General features: G+C 42.5%; 1 protein-coding gene across 1 annotated transcript in view; it reads left to right on the top strand.

The window, feature by feature from the left end:
* Nucleotides 1-14,190, top strand: part of RB1CC1 (RB1 inducible coiled-coil 1) — a 98,775-nt gene that overhangs the window by 38,447 nt on the left and 46,138 nt on the right. Inside the window, 1 exon segment of the mRNA XM_064170436.1 lies at nt 5,686-5,767. The gene's annotated coding sequence lies outside the window, so the exon portion shown is untranslated.

The following is a 14,190-nucleotide window of genomic DNA, read 5'->3' as shown; positions in this document are numbered from 1 at the left end:
AGTGTTTAGAGAAATATTAAATGAAATTATGGCAGTTTCCCCAGCTTTATCTTTCAAAAAATACACTTAAAGATGAGCAGTAAAGAAACAAGTCTTCCTGCAGATAATACTACATAAATTCTCAGTTAGTGACCATTTAGTGCCTAAAAATACTTTGTCTCAAATTTCAGAACAGGCATGTTATGTTCAGATTATATGTGAACTCAGCAATTCCTTTAGCTTAGTTTTCCAGAGGGTAAAGGTACTGAGCAAAAATGGTCTGAAAAGACATAAAGAAAAATGTGGATGAAAATTGAGTATCCTTTCAAAGGATTTACTAAGCAGGCAGAAAGCTCCAACTGCAGTCCAGAGACAGCTATTGCTGAGAGCCTGTCCACATTCACCAGCTATGTAAAAGGCATAGTTTGAAGTGTAGCAGCAGCAACAACAAAACTAATCAGTATTATGTAACACACCAGAGAAAAGGAGAAATGGATAGGAGAAATGTGGACTGGGAAACTATGAAGCATGGAACACCGAAAAGCTGAAGTTCACAGCTAGACAAAGCAGGGGTTAGTTTGCTCTTCTGTTCCTGAAGTCTAGAACTCAACATTGAGCCTAAAACAAGGTGCCTGAAAAGGTTATTGCCATGAAAATTGTCTGCTGCTGATTAAGAAAGTTCTGGAGGAACAGAGCTGAAGGAAATGCAAATAATTTGAGGTTGTATATTGGGGTCCACTAAAGTTAATACTAATAAAAACAGTGAAAATCAGGGAAACTTGATAAGTTTGACAGAGTACTAATGTTAGGGCAATGTAAAAAGAATAAATAGATAAAACTGCTGAATCTATAGTTCAATGTGATGCCCTGCATCATGTGTGTGTGTTGTTTGTTTTCCTTTGTTATGCCAACAGCTGAACTCAGGTTTATACAGCTAACGTTGCTCTGAAATGTTCTGGTGAAAAGGGATCCAGGGCCAGGGAATTTCCTTGGGATTATGTATTTGAGGAAACAACATACTCAAGGCAATAGCATGCTGAGGTAAGTTTTTCTGTGTTATGTCAAGAATACTGCAAAATGTTATGGACAAATCTATTTTGTATACACAGCCTTAAAGGGAATCACACCTCAAAAGCAGTCATCAAGAAAGAATTCTCTTCTCAGTTTGGGTGGGGAGGATGACACATCACAATTTTGCCATTTTGCTTTCTTTCCTGCACCCAAAGAATTATGCAGGTATTGATCTCTGTTACCCTTATTTCAGTAGAAGAGAGTGATTTCTAATTAGCAGAGATTTTATGGGTTAGCTTTCACTTTGATGCACTCCATATACTGAAGTATGAATGTATTTAGATGGAGTAGAGAAATGCATTTCAGAAAGGCATTCATTTGAGTGCTTTGGGTAGTCTTAACTTCCAAGCAGCCTGCCAGAATCTCCATTTCCCTAAAAATAAAAATCCCCTGTCTATACTGACTGAACAATCTATATATGCTTTTAAAATGCCCAGGGAACATAAACTGTGTAACTAAAGCAGCAGCCAGCTGAGTTGCTGTAAGGGAATGCTCAAGAGCAGAGCGAATTCCAAAGCTGCAAAGCTCTGAAAGAGGATTCTACCAGCACCCACGCCTGAGGCTCATCAATGAATATGAAAAAAGCTCCCAAGAATGAGTAATGAATGCAAGTGCACTTGGTACAGTCAGATTTCTTTTCTTCTCTTTTTTTGCAAGATGATTTAAATCATGTTTAAATTAACCTACTCCTACAGTATCTTTTAAAAACAAATGTAACAAGGTAACTTAGGAATACATGGTAGGTCTAGTCTTTCTGCAGCTGCAAAGAAATGATCATTTCAGTTTCTTCTGTTAATTGAGATCAGTGACTAATTCTCTGAATCGAGACTCTGGGAGTTCTGGTTTTATTTATGCTCCATTCAGGGAATAAAAATGAAACAAAAAAGAGCTGAATGCTGTAATTAACTGGAACCAAGGAGAAAAAATTCCACATTTTATTAGATGATATTTTCATTTAACAATTCATCTTCAGGTAAGCAAGAAGTGGGCTCTATGTATTTGGTTTAAGGTCTGATTTAATACTTGTTTAAATAATCTTAACAAAATATATTAAGAGTTTCTACATCTTCATTTTCCAGCATGTGTTGACAGAAAGCTTGGAGAGAAGGAATTTTCTATGCTTATTTACAAAGGAAATTAGTCTCTATTAAGTGAAGGTATAAACCCCCCAGATATCTATGTTATCTGCTTAAATATAATCATACTTTCCTAGCCTTTTAAAAAAGGACATTGTACAGTGAAATCTAAATATAGAGGTGGACATAGTCTAGAAGCATCTGAGCCTGCCCTTATTGGAGTGCCTGGTGAGGCAGCTGGCTATGATGTTGGCTGCCTTGTGGCCTGAAGTTTCATCTGGAGAACCCCAAAATCCTGTTTCCTGGACCAATGCTGCCATTTGTATCTGCCTTGCCCTACTGTTCCAGGGGTTGCAGGGAGAGGCAAAGTTAACTGCTGAGGCTAAGGGAGAAGCTGATTCCTCGTGGGTGTACCTGTACACTTTGGTTATGAAATTCTGTCTTTATGGTTAACCTGAGCAGGAAAGTGACTACTGCAGATCATGAAAGGTTCAGAGCATGTTACCTGTGAACAGAAAGACCATTAGATGAGCGCTGCTGTGCAAATGGGGATAGTATCTCCTGTGCCACAACTTGAAGAAAAATAAACTAGGTTTCTGGCAATTGAGGCCAAATTGATTCCTGATGTAACTTTTTAATGGAAATATCTGCTTGTGTAACTAATTAATACTAGCAGGAGTAAGTTAACATTTAAAACTATGACTGTATGTGTGAACAGGACTTAAGTGTTTTAATATAAAAGCTCAGAGATGGCACACAGTGAAAAGTGGGATTTCTCTTCCCAATGCCATGAAATATTCAGTAATGCAAATACAGCAATAACTTTATCAATGAAGTATTACTCTTGGCTCCATGTAGTCTTTAGTGCATTTACTTGGCTTTGCTCTGATCAGAGAGGCTGATGCCCCTCCCAGGAATTATTCAAAGCCAGGCTGGAAGAGGCCTTGAACAATCAAGTCTAGTTGAGAGGCATCCTGCTCATGGCACTGAGGTTGGAGTAGATGATCTCTAAGGTCCCTTCCAACCTAAGCTATTCTGTGACTCAGTCTTGTGTGTTGTGGAAAGGTGCTGGTGTGGGGAGGTCCAGTTGCTACATTACATAAATGAAATTCATATACAAAATGCACAGCAGTGGATTTTGGTAGAATTCTTCGTGCTGCTGTTTCCTTTGAGAGCTTCTGTCCTTTACAACTTCTAAGGGTATGTCCATGCAGACTATTTTATCTGAAGTTTAAATCTTCTTTGCATATTTATTGCCCAGCCCTGATCTCATAACCTAGATGTTAAAATTGCACTAACTATCCCCCTTCCTTCAAACAGCTCTGGCAATAAACCAAGAAAAATCACTTATGAATTCAAACCTGTGTAGTCAGAATTGCTGAAGCACTGGGAGCCACATGATGTTAAAATCACTGGTAGGAATGCATCCATAACGGGGTCAGAGGGCAGTGGTGTGCTTTTGAAAATGGCACCAGATGCTCCTGAATCACCGACTGCTCAAACACAAATTACTGGAGCTGTGGACCAGTCAGTGCTCTGGGACAGGAAGCAAGAGATGGACAGCCCTTGGAGTTTGCTGTAGACTGCTGGGCTACATTAAAGGATTCTGCCCTAGTGAGGCTGCATCCAGAGCTACTGGGGTCTAGTTCTGGGTTCCCCAGTTGAAGGAGAACAGGAAGCTGAGGAATCCAGTAGAGGTTACCAAGATGTTGAAGGGATTGGCACATGGCCTGAGGAGGAGAGGTTGAGAGATTTGGGGGTTGTTCAGCCCAGCAAAGAGTCGACTGAGAGGGGATCTTCTCAATGCTGCCCAATAGCGAAAGGGTGAGTGTGAAGAGGATGCTGTCAGACACTTCTCAGCAGTGCTCAGTGACAGGACAAGAAGCAGTGGGTACAAATCAGGACACAGGTTACATCCAAACATAAGGAAAATCTCTTTGCTGTGAGAGTGCCAGAGCACTGGAGCTGGCTGCCTAGTGAGGTTGTGGAGATCCTCTGGAGAATGTCAGGACCTGCCTGGGCATTGCAGTCCTCGGCACTTGACCTGGGTGACATTGCTTTACCAGAGCAGTTGGTCCAGGTGATCTCCAGAGGTGTCTTCCACACCCCCATTGTTATGTGAAGTTGTTGAAGTGTCTCTACTTAATGTGAAGGAACTTGTGGTGTTGCAGACCAGTGTCTACTTCTGACACCTCCAGTTCAAAACAGTAAACACACTTCATGCTTTAAAGAAATTACTTTTTTTAAAAAGTGATTTACAATTTAATTTTTCCTAGAAGTGAACAATGAGTACTTGTTCAAGATTACTTTCAAGATGCCACAAAACCTCAATGGAGAAGGAAGGGAACTTGGGTTTAAACGTCAGCCTGACTTAGAAAGGAAGTGAATGCAGCTGTTTCTAGTACTAAAAAGAAAATTTAAACGAAAAGAAAAGAAGGAAAAATGAAGATAAGTTGATTGAGATAGCAACTGTAAGGAAGCAGAAGGACACAGGGAGAATTTATAGCAAGTATTGCTAAAGAAAAATAGGAACATGTGGTTTTTCAGTACATTTGGACTAAATACTGGTAGCACTAGTTTGCTACTGGCATGACAGATTACAATTGTACAGGAAGATTGATATTCTACTTCTCTGTTCAATACTGAAATAGTTTTTCTGATCTGCTACCAGTTTCAGAAGGGTGATTCATGTATTAAGAGTATTGCAGATAACTATGGGAATACACTTTTAAGTGCAGAAGGCTTAGTATATTGGGAGCTACGGAGAAAAATTAAGAGATGTTAAGGAACCATATGTAAACAGACATGTGCAGAGAGAAACCAATAATTTGAACAGCTGACAGTGAAAGGTGCCCAGCTCAGGTAATAACATGATACTAATTAGCCACTGTAATCCTTGAACATTTAGATTCACACTTGCTGTTTCTCCTAAAACACACTCAAATGGGAGTTTTTGGTCTTGTCTCATGTGGTTTTGGAAGAAAGTGGAGTAGTGAGAGTAACTTGCATCTCCTAAATATTCTTTCCTAATTGAAGTCATTAATTTGGTTTTTTTCTCTAAATGACCTCTCAAAAAAGCATTCTTCATTTCCAGAAACCCACAAACCCCTATGGTTTGAACAGCTAATCAATCATGCTTCCAATTCTTTGCCATGTATAACTTTTACACTTGCAATCTGTAATTACAAATCAGATTAACAGTTCCCAGTTTAATACACAAATATACTAAGATGTATTCACATAAAAAGAAGTCAAGGCATTGTGTAAGCTAAAAGCAGTCATGAATGCAAGAGCTAAGGCAGAAGGACTACCTTGTTTAGGTGTTCAGTTGGCTAGAATTTGGTAATGTGGGAAATGGTCAAAAGGTCAAATGGGTTGAGAGACTGACTATATGGAGATGGCAATCTGTAATAGAAAGAGGTTTATCTGTTTATTTCATACTGGGTTCTGTATCTAAGGAGGTGGAACTAGTGATGTTTAAGATCTTTTCTAACCCAAACCATTCTATGATTCCATGATCTACACTGTGCTTTAACTCTGCATTCAAATCTATTTCCAGTCATGGCAGCTGTCACAAGTCTGGAAGCACTAACAGCCTCCGGGATCCCCTTCCGACCCTGCTTGAGATCAGCTGAAACACGGTGAGGCTGTGGACTTGGTTAGGCTGCCGTCCCTTTCCTTAGGAGCTGCACCCAAATTTCACCCCTTGCCCTTGACCTGTTCCTGAGCTAGGCTGCAGCTGTGGCCCCACTGATCCATTGCACTGTGCTGGCTCTAGTTCAGATCTACCTTCTCACCATGGACTTGGCTATCAGTCCCTGAACTGGTGGTTGAATTAGGTTTTTGTCACACCTCACTCTGGTTTTATGAGACCGTGTCTCTAGCCCATGATAGTGCCCCCACCTTGCTGCCAGCCTTGACCTCCCAGCTTGCCTTCCCATGCAGAGCAGCCAAGTATTTTGCTCCCTGACTATGGCTGCATAAATGTATAGTGTAAAAAAAAAAAAGACACATTCTTTGGGATACCAAATCTAGCACCCAAAATTAAAACACACACGGTGGAAAACTCTTTGTCTGTTTTGAAGAATGAGAAGAAAATACACAGACAAATACCAAAGAGCATGTTGAAAGAATAACAAGCCACATTTGGTACCACACTTGGAAAATGTGAAGAGCTAGCAGCACCCCTGACTTAATCCTTTCTTTTCACATATCCAGAGCAAAACAATCTTCACAAAACCACTGTGCTTTCTGGATAGAAGTGCTAGATATAACGTTAATTTTTATGGTTTTGCTCAGGCAGGCTCATGAAAAAAAACTGTAATTAGTTGCTTGGCATGAAGTGGCTCTGAATTAGAGAGGAAGCAACAAAATGAGACATTACAGAACAAGCCAGATAAACCTGCTCTGCTAGAAGCACTTTGCTTGCTCCCCAACTCCTGCTTCAGTGCTGCCTGAATTGCCTTTCAAACCAACAGTTGTCCCACACGTGCTGCAAAAAAAGGAACAGTGTTCGAGTGCCTGGAGCCTCATTTTATGCAACTGCTGAGAGCTTGAGTGGCAGGGCTCCTTTAGCAGAAAATACACACCCTGTCACTGCTGCAGCTTCAGTGTTCAAGAGTTGCTGCTGCTTCTCTTGTTCATTTCTCAGCTCCTCAAACAGCAAGAGGTCACTCACAGTAGTACCTCCTCAAGATAAGTTTAATGAGGCTCACTAGTGCTTCGGGCTTACTAAACCTTTAAGTTGGTTTTGACCTCTGGGTTACCTCCCTGTTTATAGCACTTGTTTCATGAAGTTCTCACTTTATGTCTTTCCCTTTAACACATTGAAAGTATTTATGAAGAAAACTACCAACTTAGGTGATGCAGAAAGCACTAAAGCTGGCATCTATAGAACAAAAAAAAAAAAAATTATAATCACTATTCTATTACAAAAGCTATTTCAAATTGCTTTGTTAGAAACTTGTTCTACATTTCCCGTCTCTGTTTATGCTACTACTGATGTTGTCTGAGCTCCATTCACTGCTGCAGTCGGATGTGCCCTAACGTATCTTCAGAATGTGGGTCATTAGGACACAGCTCCCAACAACCTGCAAAATGGAAGAGGTGCTTATTTATTGAGTGCACCAATTTGGGGCAGTGAAGCCGTGTTTATTTTCAGAAGCCCATGGCAGTGGTGTTTTCCAAGAACAAAACCTGCCCTGAGAGGACTATGGCTGTTTCACATGATGCTCAACATGCTGGGCAGCTGGTGAGGTTTGTGAGGGTGCAGAAGGAGCTTTTTGCTGACTGATCTTGCAAGAAGCAGAATTCAGTGTGACTGAACGAAAAGCAAAAAAATACACACAGGTGAACGGTTGTGAAACGAGTTTTACACAGGTCTAAGACGAAACTTGAGGTGAGAATACAGTACTTTGTGTAATGAGTCTATAGCTATTTTAACTGCGTGCTCAAAATTAGGTGCTGGTGCTTTTTTTCTGGCATGCCTTCTCCTGAGCTTGCTTCACCCTCTGGCTCCACTCTGTGCTTGTGAATTCTTGCATGCCCTGGACCTGCTGGCCTCCGGTGTCCGTTATGAGAGAGGTCACAGAGAGCTAAGAGAAGGTAAAACCCAGTCGGACACAGTGCTCCCAAGATTCTTGATGGAAGTGTCTGGAAGTGTCCCTGTCCCACGTCTTGTAGCTCCAGTACTCACACCCGCGTGTGCGCTTCTCTCTGTGGCTACATTCTTACCCACAAATAAAAGCTCGGCGCATGATCCTCGGCAGCAAACCCATAATAAAAGAAACACTGAGAAGGGCGAGGCTTTCTCCAACCCCCCCCCCCCTCCCGGGACAGGAGCATGAGGCCGGCCTCAAACCCCATAGCTTCAGCCTGCTTTGTGCCGAAAGCTCTGTGAGCCCCCTCCAGGGACCTTTCCCCTCGCAGGGGAACAGCAGGGCCAGTGCGCTAAGTAAACTCGGAGCCGCCCTCTCCAGCCGAGGCCGGCTGCATGCAACAACTGGTAAGTGCGGAGGAGGTTAGTGCTGCCGCTCCCGGCGGCCCCGAGCCAAGGCGCGCCAGAAGCGGCGTTCCAGGGACCGGTTACAGGCTGCGGGTCACGACTACCCCTGCCCGCGCTTCAGCCCTCCCCGGGGTCTCCCGGGTGAGCGCCAGGGCGCGACTTCCGCCTCCCCCGGGCCCGCGCGCCGCTTCCGCCGCCCGGTCCTCCTCCGGGCCGCCCTCTCCCGGCATGCCCTGGCGCCGGAAGCGGCTGACGACAATAACAAACGCGGCGGCTGCGCCAGGGCTGCCCGGCCAGGCGCTCCCCAGCCCGCCCCGCCGGCCCGCGTCACCTTCGCCGGCCGTTCTGCCGCCGCCTCTTCTCTCCCGGTTGCCGTGACCGCTGAGGCGGGTGCACTAAGCCGCCGGGCCCGGTTCAGCGGAGGAGGGGAGCGGGGAGGTGGACGCGCCGCCGCCGCCGCAGGATGTGCGGCGCTGCCGCGGGAACCCTTGGGTGAGTGCCGCCGGGTGAAGATGAGGGTTCAGCTCGCCTCCCCCGTTGCTTGTGCCGGAGCCTCCCAGCCACACGAAGGGTGCGGACGGCACTTAGCAGGAGGGCGGCCTGGGCGGGAGGCGGCGGGTGTCAGGCTCTGGACGCAGGGCTGCACCCGTGGGGCGGGTGACAAAGAACTGAGAGACGGGGAGTTGAGGGGGGAGGAATGTCCATGAGGGCCGGGATCTCGCTGCGGGCTCGGTTCCCGGATGTCGGGGTGACCCCGTGAAGCCGTGGGGGTGGGAATCGGAGGCTGCCAGCTGGCAGCGGGAAGCAGTGGTGGCAGGGCAAGCGCCAGGCGGGCCGGGGTGCACCCTCCCTATCCAGGGCTCCGGTGCCAGGACGAAAGGATTCGCGGGTGAAGTTACTCCAAGGAATGACTCAGCCCGGCTGCGCCTCCGTACTTGCCGGCGGCAGCGGTCGGACGAGCGCCGTGCAGAAGCGCTGTGTTTACAACGTTGTTCTGCCTTTCCTTTGGCTGTTTACTTGTTTCTGCTCCTAAGTACGTCGTATGCTGAGCATTCCCGGCGGTTTCTCCTTGTGCTCTCTGATAGATTCCTGGCTGTGTTGTTGATCCCCGCTGATGTTTCTTTCTCAGCGCTCCTCAGAGACCTGGGTGACAGGGAACCCAGTGGTAGAAATGCTGATGTCAGTGCTGTGAAAATTGAACGAAGTGATCTTTGTAACACTCGTGATTCTTCTTTAACTTAATAGAGGTGAAAAAAAGTATAAGTATGTCTGCCCTTGAGATACTTGGAACCAGAAATGTTTGTTTAATCCAACTGTAGCTGTAGCTTGTTTGTGTTTTTTTATTGTGTCATTGATGTTTTGTGGTTTTTTTGTCTGAAGTAATTGAAGGGTATGTTCTGGCTATGAGCCATTCCCCTCTGGTTTGTATTTGAGGCTTTCATCTTGATTTCTTTATGGGAGAGAATGAAGGCATTTAGGTTTTGGTTTGGTTTTTTTCTGCCACCACTCACATGGGTGTGCACTGGAAGTAGCTCACACTGGCATTATAGAAGAACTTCTCGAAAGTGTTTGGTTGACTGCCTGGAGAAAGATGCTTCGAAGGTACTGGAGAAATAGGATGAAGAAAACATGCTTTGAACAGTTGAAGATCATACAGCTGAGAAGTACCATGAGGAGTGCTAGACACTATAAATTATACTACAGAACTTATGTGTTATTGTGGTTCACATTGTGCACTTCATGAATGTTTTATCTCTAGTATCCTAGGAAGCTTTTAGAAGATGAAGCACATGAAGAAAGGGCTTTACTGTTACTTAGTGTTCTAACAGAAACTTCCACTGCCAGGAAGAAAATATTAACAAGAAAGAAATTAGATGTTTAAACATCATCAGTTTAGAGTCAGTGAAAGTGTGCAGGAGTATATGTTACTTACTGAAGTAAATGAGGTAAGGAATTTGAGCTGTGCCAATTATGGAGCTGCAAAAACAAACAAGATCTTCTGAGATCATGGATTCATGCAAGATAGACCTAACTGCGCTTTGGAGGTATATTATTGTTGTACAGCTTGTACAAGTGCTGTATGTTTTGTGGATTTAAAACCACCTCCAACCTACCCCTAGGCTGTATTTCATTGATACAGTCTTGTGCTCAGCACAGATTTGGGTTAGTAGCCTCTGAGGTGATATTTGAGGGGCTGGTGCTCTCCCATGTCGTGTTACTATATTTATAATTAGAAATGTGTTCAGCAGTGTATGTGCTCCACTGGGAGTGGAGAAGAGGGCAAGGGTTATTTTGAGGTCTTATGTGGCATCTGCTTAAAACGTTGTTATTCTCTGCATGTTGTCTGAAACACAGCTAGCGTAGCCTTGAGGTGAAAATCTCCTAAACTACTAGTACCTTTCTAAAATTTCAGTTATTCAGATGAAATGTGGGATGAGTCTATGTGGGGGGGATAGGAGTAGCATGTGTTCCTTTTGATAAGAGAGTGCCAGTTGCAGTAGGATTGTTTGAAATTATTTCTCTGTATGTTATCCTGTAGGGTAGGTTGTTATCGGTGTGCTCTGAAGTCTTTGTTTGGCTTTAAACTAGCAGTTAGTTTCTCTGAAAGATTGGGTCAGAGAGTTAGGAGGGTCTGGAACACTTTTACTGGTCGGGTTCATTTGCACCTTATGGTGAAGTGAAGTAAGTCTAAGTGAAAAAACTATAGTGTGAGTATCCGGCTGTCACTCGAGCTGCCTCAGCCATTTGGACAGTGTCCATGCAGTCATGTGTTGTCTTCTGCATGTGCATATTGCTCAAGAAAGTGCTCCTGGTTTTGATCCACAGCTCGTGGCATTATATAAGGAGTTTCTGAAGAGGATAAAAGAATGGAAAGTTTTAATATATTGCTACCTAGAAGGACATTACTGCTTGTTAGCAATCTGATGCAAAGTTGATAATGGAGTGTTTGCTACTCAGTAACACTGATTACAAGATGCCAACTTACATAATGCTGTACTACACTGCAGGACTTGACAGTGCACTGATACCAAATAGTGTAAGTAACATAGAAATTACTAAGCGAATTGCTAAATTACAAAGATAGCCATTTTATAGATGAGTTGTCAGAGTAATGATTTCAGCCTACAAATTGAAAGAGCCTTAGATGAATTCTGTGCTGTAAAAGCCTACAGCATGATTAATGGTAATAAATTGCTAGTAGTGACTTTTGTGAGCTATTAGCATTCTGTGGTTGATGTGAAAGTCACTTGTCTATTTATGAGTTTAATTAATTTTGCAGATCCTCTTAATTTAGTTATGAGTTCAGTTGGAAGACATCATTGCCATGTAACATTTTTTTTGTCACTGTTTATAGACAGTGTTGAAAGTGCAGGTGCTTTGATGATATGTTTTCTATGGGATTTCAGCATAACAGAATTATTAATGAGACATAAATAATATGGAAATCTTATTGTTGGCATTTGTGGATGGAAATATCAAAGCAAATTTATTGATTCAGAGATTCATGTGGGGCTGGCTATGGTTGGCTGGTCAGGGCAGTTAGCTGCTTCTCTCTTTTATGGTCTCCAGGTTTGCATGTACCTTTTGTGGCTCAGACTTGCAGTCCGTAGGTCTAATAGAGTAGTTCCAATAGAGTTTGAGCTCAAACAGCCAACTCAAGCAGCAGCATCCAAGATGTTGAAGGTTTCTTTTAGAAACAGATTTGGCAGCAGGGCCTGCTGTCTTTATCACATCAAGGGTAAAAAGGATTGCAGTGTACTATATAACAATCCTCTAGCACTTCGTACATGTAGAAAAGGAGCTGTTGTAGAGTGAGGTGGTTTGCTAACTGTGAAATTACTTCAGTGTTACATGAATTTCTCGCCTGTATTGATTACCTGTTGTTGGAAGTAAAATATAAAACTGCTTCAACTAATTAGATTCCGAATGTCCTGAACCTCTCTTGTTGTGCAGTGCTGTAGTTATAAGAATGAGCACATACTTGAGAGCAGCTCTGCTTAAGACATGTTCTGATGGTTCTGTGACCTTACAGCACGCTGTTATTTTCTCGTTATGAAATAGCTCATTTTTTTTTCCTAAGAAATATTTTTGAAGCAGCATTTTTTGTGTTTTTTTTTTTTTTGGGAGAGTCAGAAAGTTGTGGTGGTGCTGAGAATAATGTGTTTAGTATTTCAGATGTCTCTTTATTTAGCTGGATCAGTCAAACTAGTGTCTTTATAATAGAAACACAACACATCAATCTTGGTTATTATTCTTGGAAGATGTGTTTGAAAGGCCAGCATATTGTTTTCAGTTTGAACAGATTAAAAACAGTATGTGTTTTAGAGGCAGAAAGTTGCATTGAAGAAGTAATTAAAATGAAAGTTTTTGCTTCTATCAAGGGACTCAAAAATCAGACCACTCTGAGTGAAGCTGAACTACAAATGCTCTTAAGAGTGGCACTTTGCTGAGGTCTGGTTTCTGAACATTTGGTTGAGCTGCTTCCAACTTCCCTGATTTTGTTTTTATTTACTGTTCAGGTTCTTTTTCATAACTGACTTGCCTGCTACTGTTTTGTATGATTGGACATGTTCATGCTGTGGTCTGTAAAATACGCTCTCCTGTGTATTGTTTATATTGTAGATATGGCTGCAGCAGTTCTTGCTTGTTCTTACTTGAACAGTGATGTTTTCCTGATACTCAAGAAACTCTAAATGTCAGTAGTTTATCTCAAATTTTATTTTGGGTTTGTTGATGCCAAGTAACTCTGCTGGTATGTTACCACTGTGAATATTTGACCCTTATGTAGTGTAGTTGTGTCTAGGATAGACAGTTCCTTCTGACAAAATGGTGCTTTTATTGATACAGTTTTCCTTCCATCCTCCCGAGTGTGTATTTTTATTAAAATCAGATGAAGTAGAGATTCTTATATAAGGATATATTGTGTAACTGGACCAGCAGCTCTCTTCTAATACGTTATGCTTATGCTATATTGCAAGCACTCTGCTAGTGAATTCCAGATGACTTGTGTATTGTAATTAAAAATATCCTTATTGCAAATACCTGTGTTATCTACTGATTGCAGGAGAACAGTTCTTTAAAACAGAAAGTGAACATGTGACTCAAAACTCTCAGTTCTGTCTGAAAGAAAGAAGGGGTGTAATTTGTAAACTTTCCTTGCACTGTGTGAAGGACTCAGAGATCAAATACCTACACATTTCAAAAACCCACATCCCATTAACACAGGAAAAAAATATTGTAGCATTATGACTGTGTAGTTGGAGAGTGGAGGGCAGGAGAAGGGCCATCATAGTCTGTGATTTGAGTTATTCTGTCCTGAACTGCATACATGCTGCTTGTTTTTGTGTTATCTTAGCCATCTCTTTAAAAGGTTTCTGGCTTCTATTTTTTTAAAAATAGGTTACTATTTAGAAGAATTTATCTAATATAAGTGATGATGGCATGGCCACCTAAGAATGTGATTGAAGCCTTGTGAAAATTCTCACTTGTCTTGTTGGATGAATAGTACCGATGTTTGTTACCTCCTGTATTCATTAGCCTCTGTAGCCTTAGTGCAGTGTAACAGTTTGTAGAGCTGTGTAGTGAACTGGATCATGGATCTAATTTGAGCTAGCAGTAACCTGGGACCTGCACTGTTTCTAACTTGTTATGGCAAAGTGATTCAGTTTACTCCATAGAAGTTATAGAAATGCACTGCTGAAACTTGGTGCAGGGAAAGGATACAGAACCACTGGCTGAGAAAGGGATTCCTAAGTCTGGTGCCCTTACTATAATCAAGCTATGTGGTGTGGTCTTGGTTGACTGAAGAGAGAGTGTAGTGTGAGAAGCATTGGTGCTGACTTGTCTGTTTTCAAAGTAAGAAATAAAGGTGTTTTTGTTAGCTCTTTCTTGTAAAATTGTTTGTAAACAGTGCAAGATTTCACATGTTATTATTATTTTAAAGAGGTACACCGAATACAGGGAGAACCTCTCCCACCAGTATGGAGTCAGTCAACGAATTGGAATAAAACCACCTGAAGCTCCGTGTACCCGACAGCATCATTCTTTGCAAAGTGATAT

The sequence above is a fragment of the Pogoniulus pusillus genome, chromosome 34 (assembly GCF_015220805.1).
Source record: "Pogoniulus pusillus isolate bPogPus1 chromosome 34, bPogPus1.pri, whole genome shotgun sequence".
Classification (NCBI taxonomy): Eukaryota; Metazoa; Chordata; class Aves; order Piciformes; family Lybiidae; genus Pogoniulus; species Pogoniulus pusillus.
Note: the sequence above shows the minus strand (reverse complement) of the source record. Positions and strands in the feature narration are given on the sequence as shown.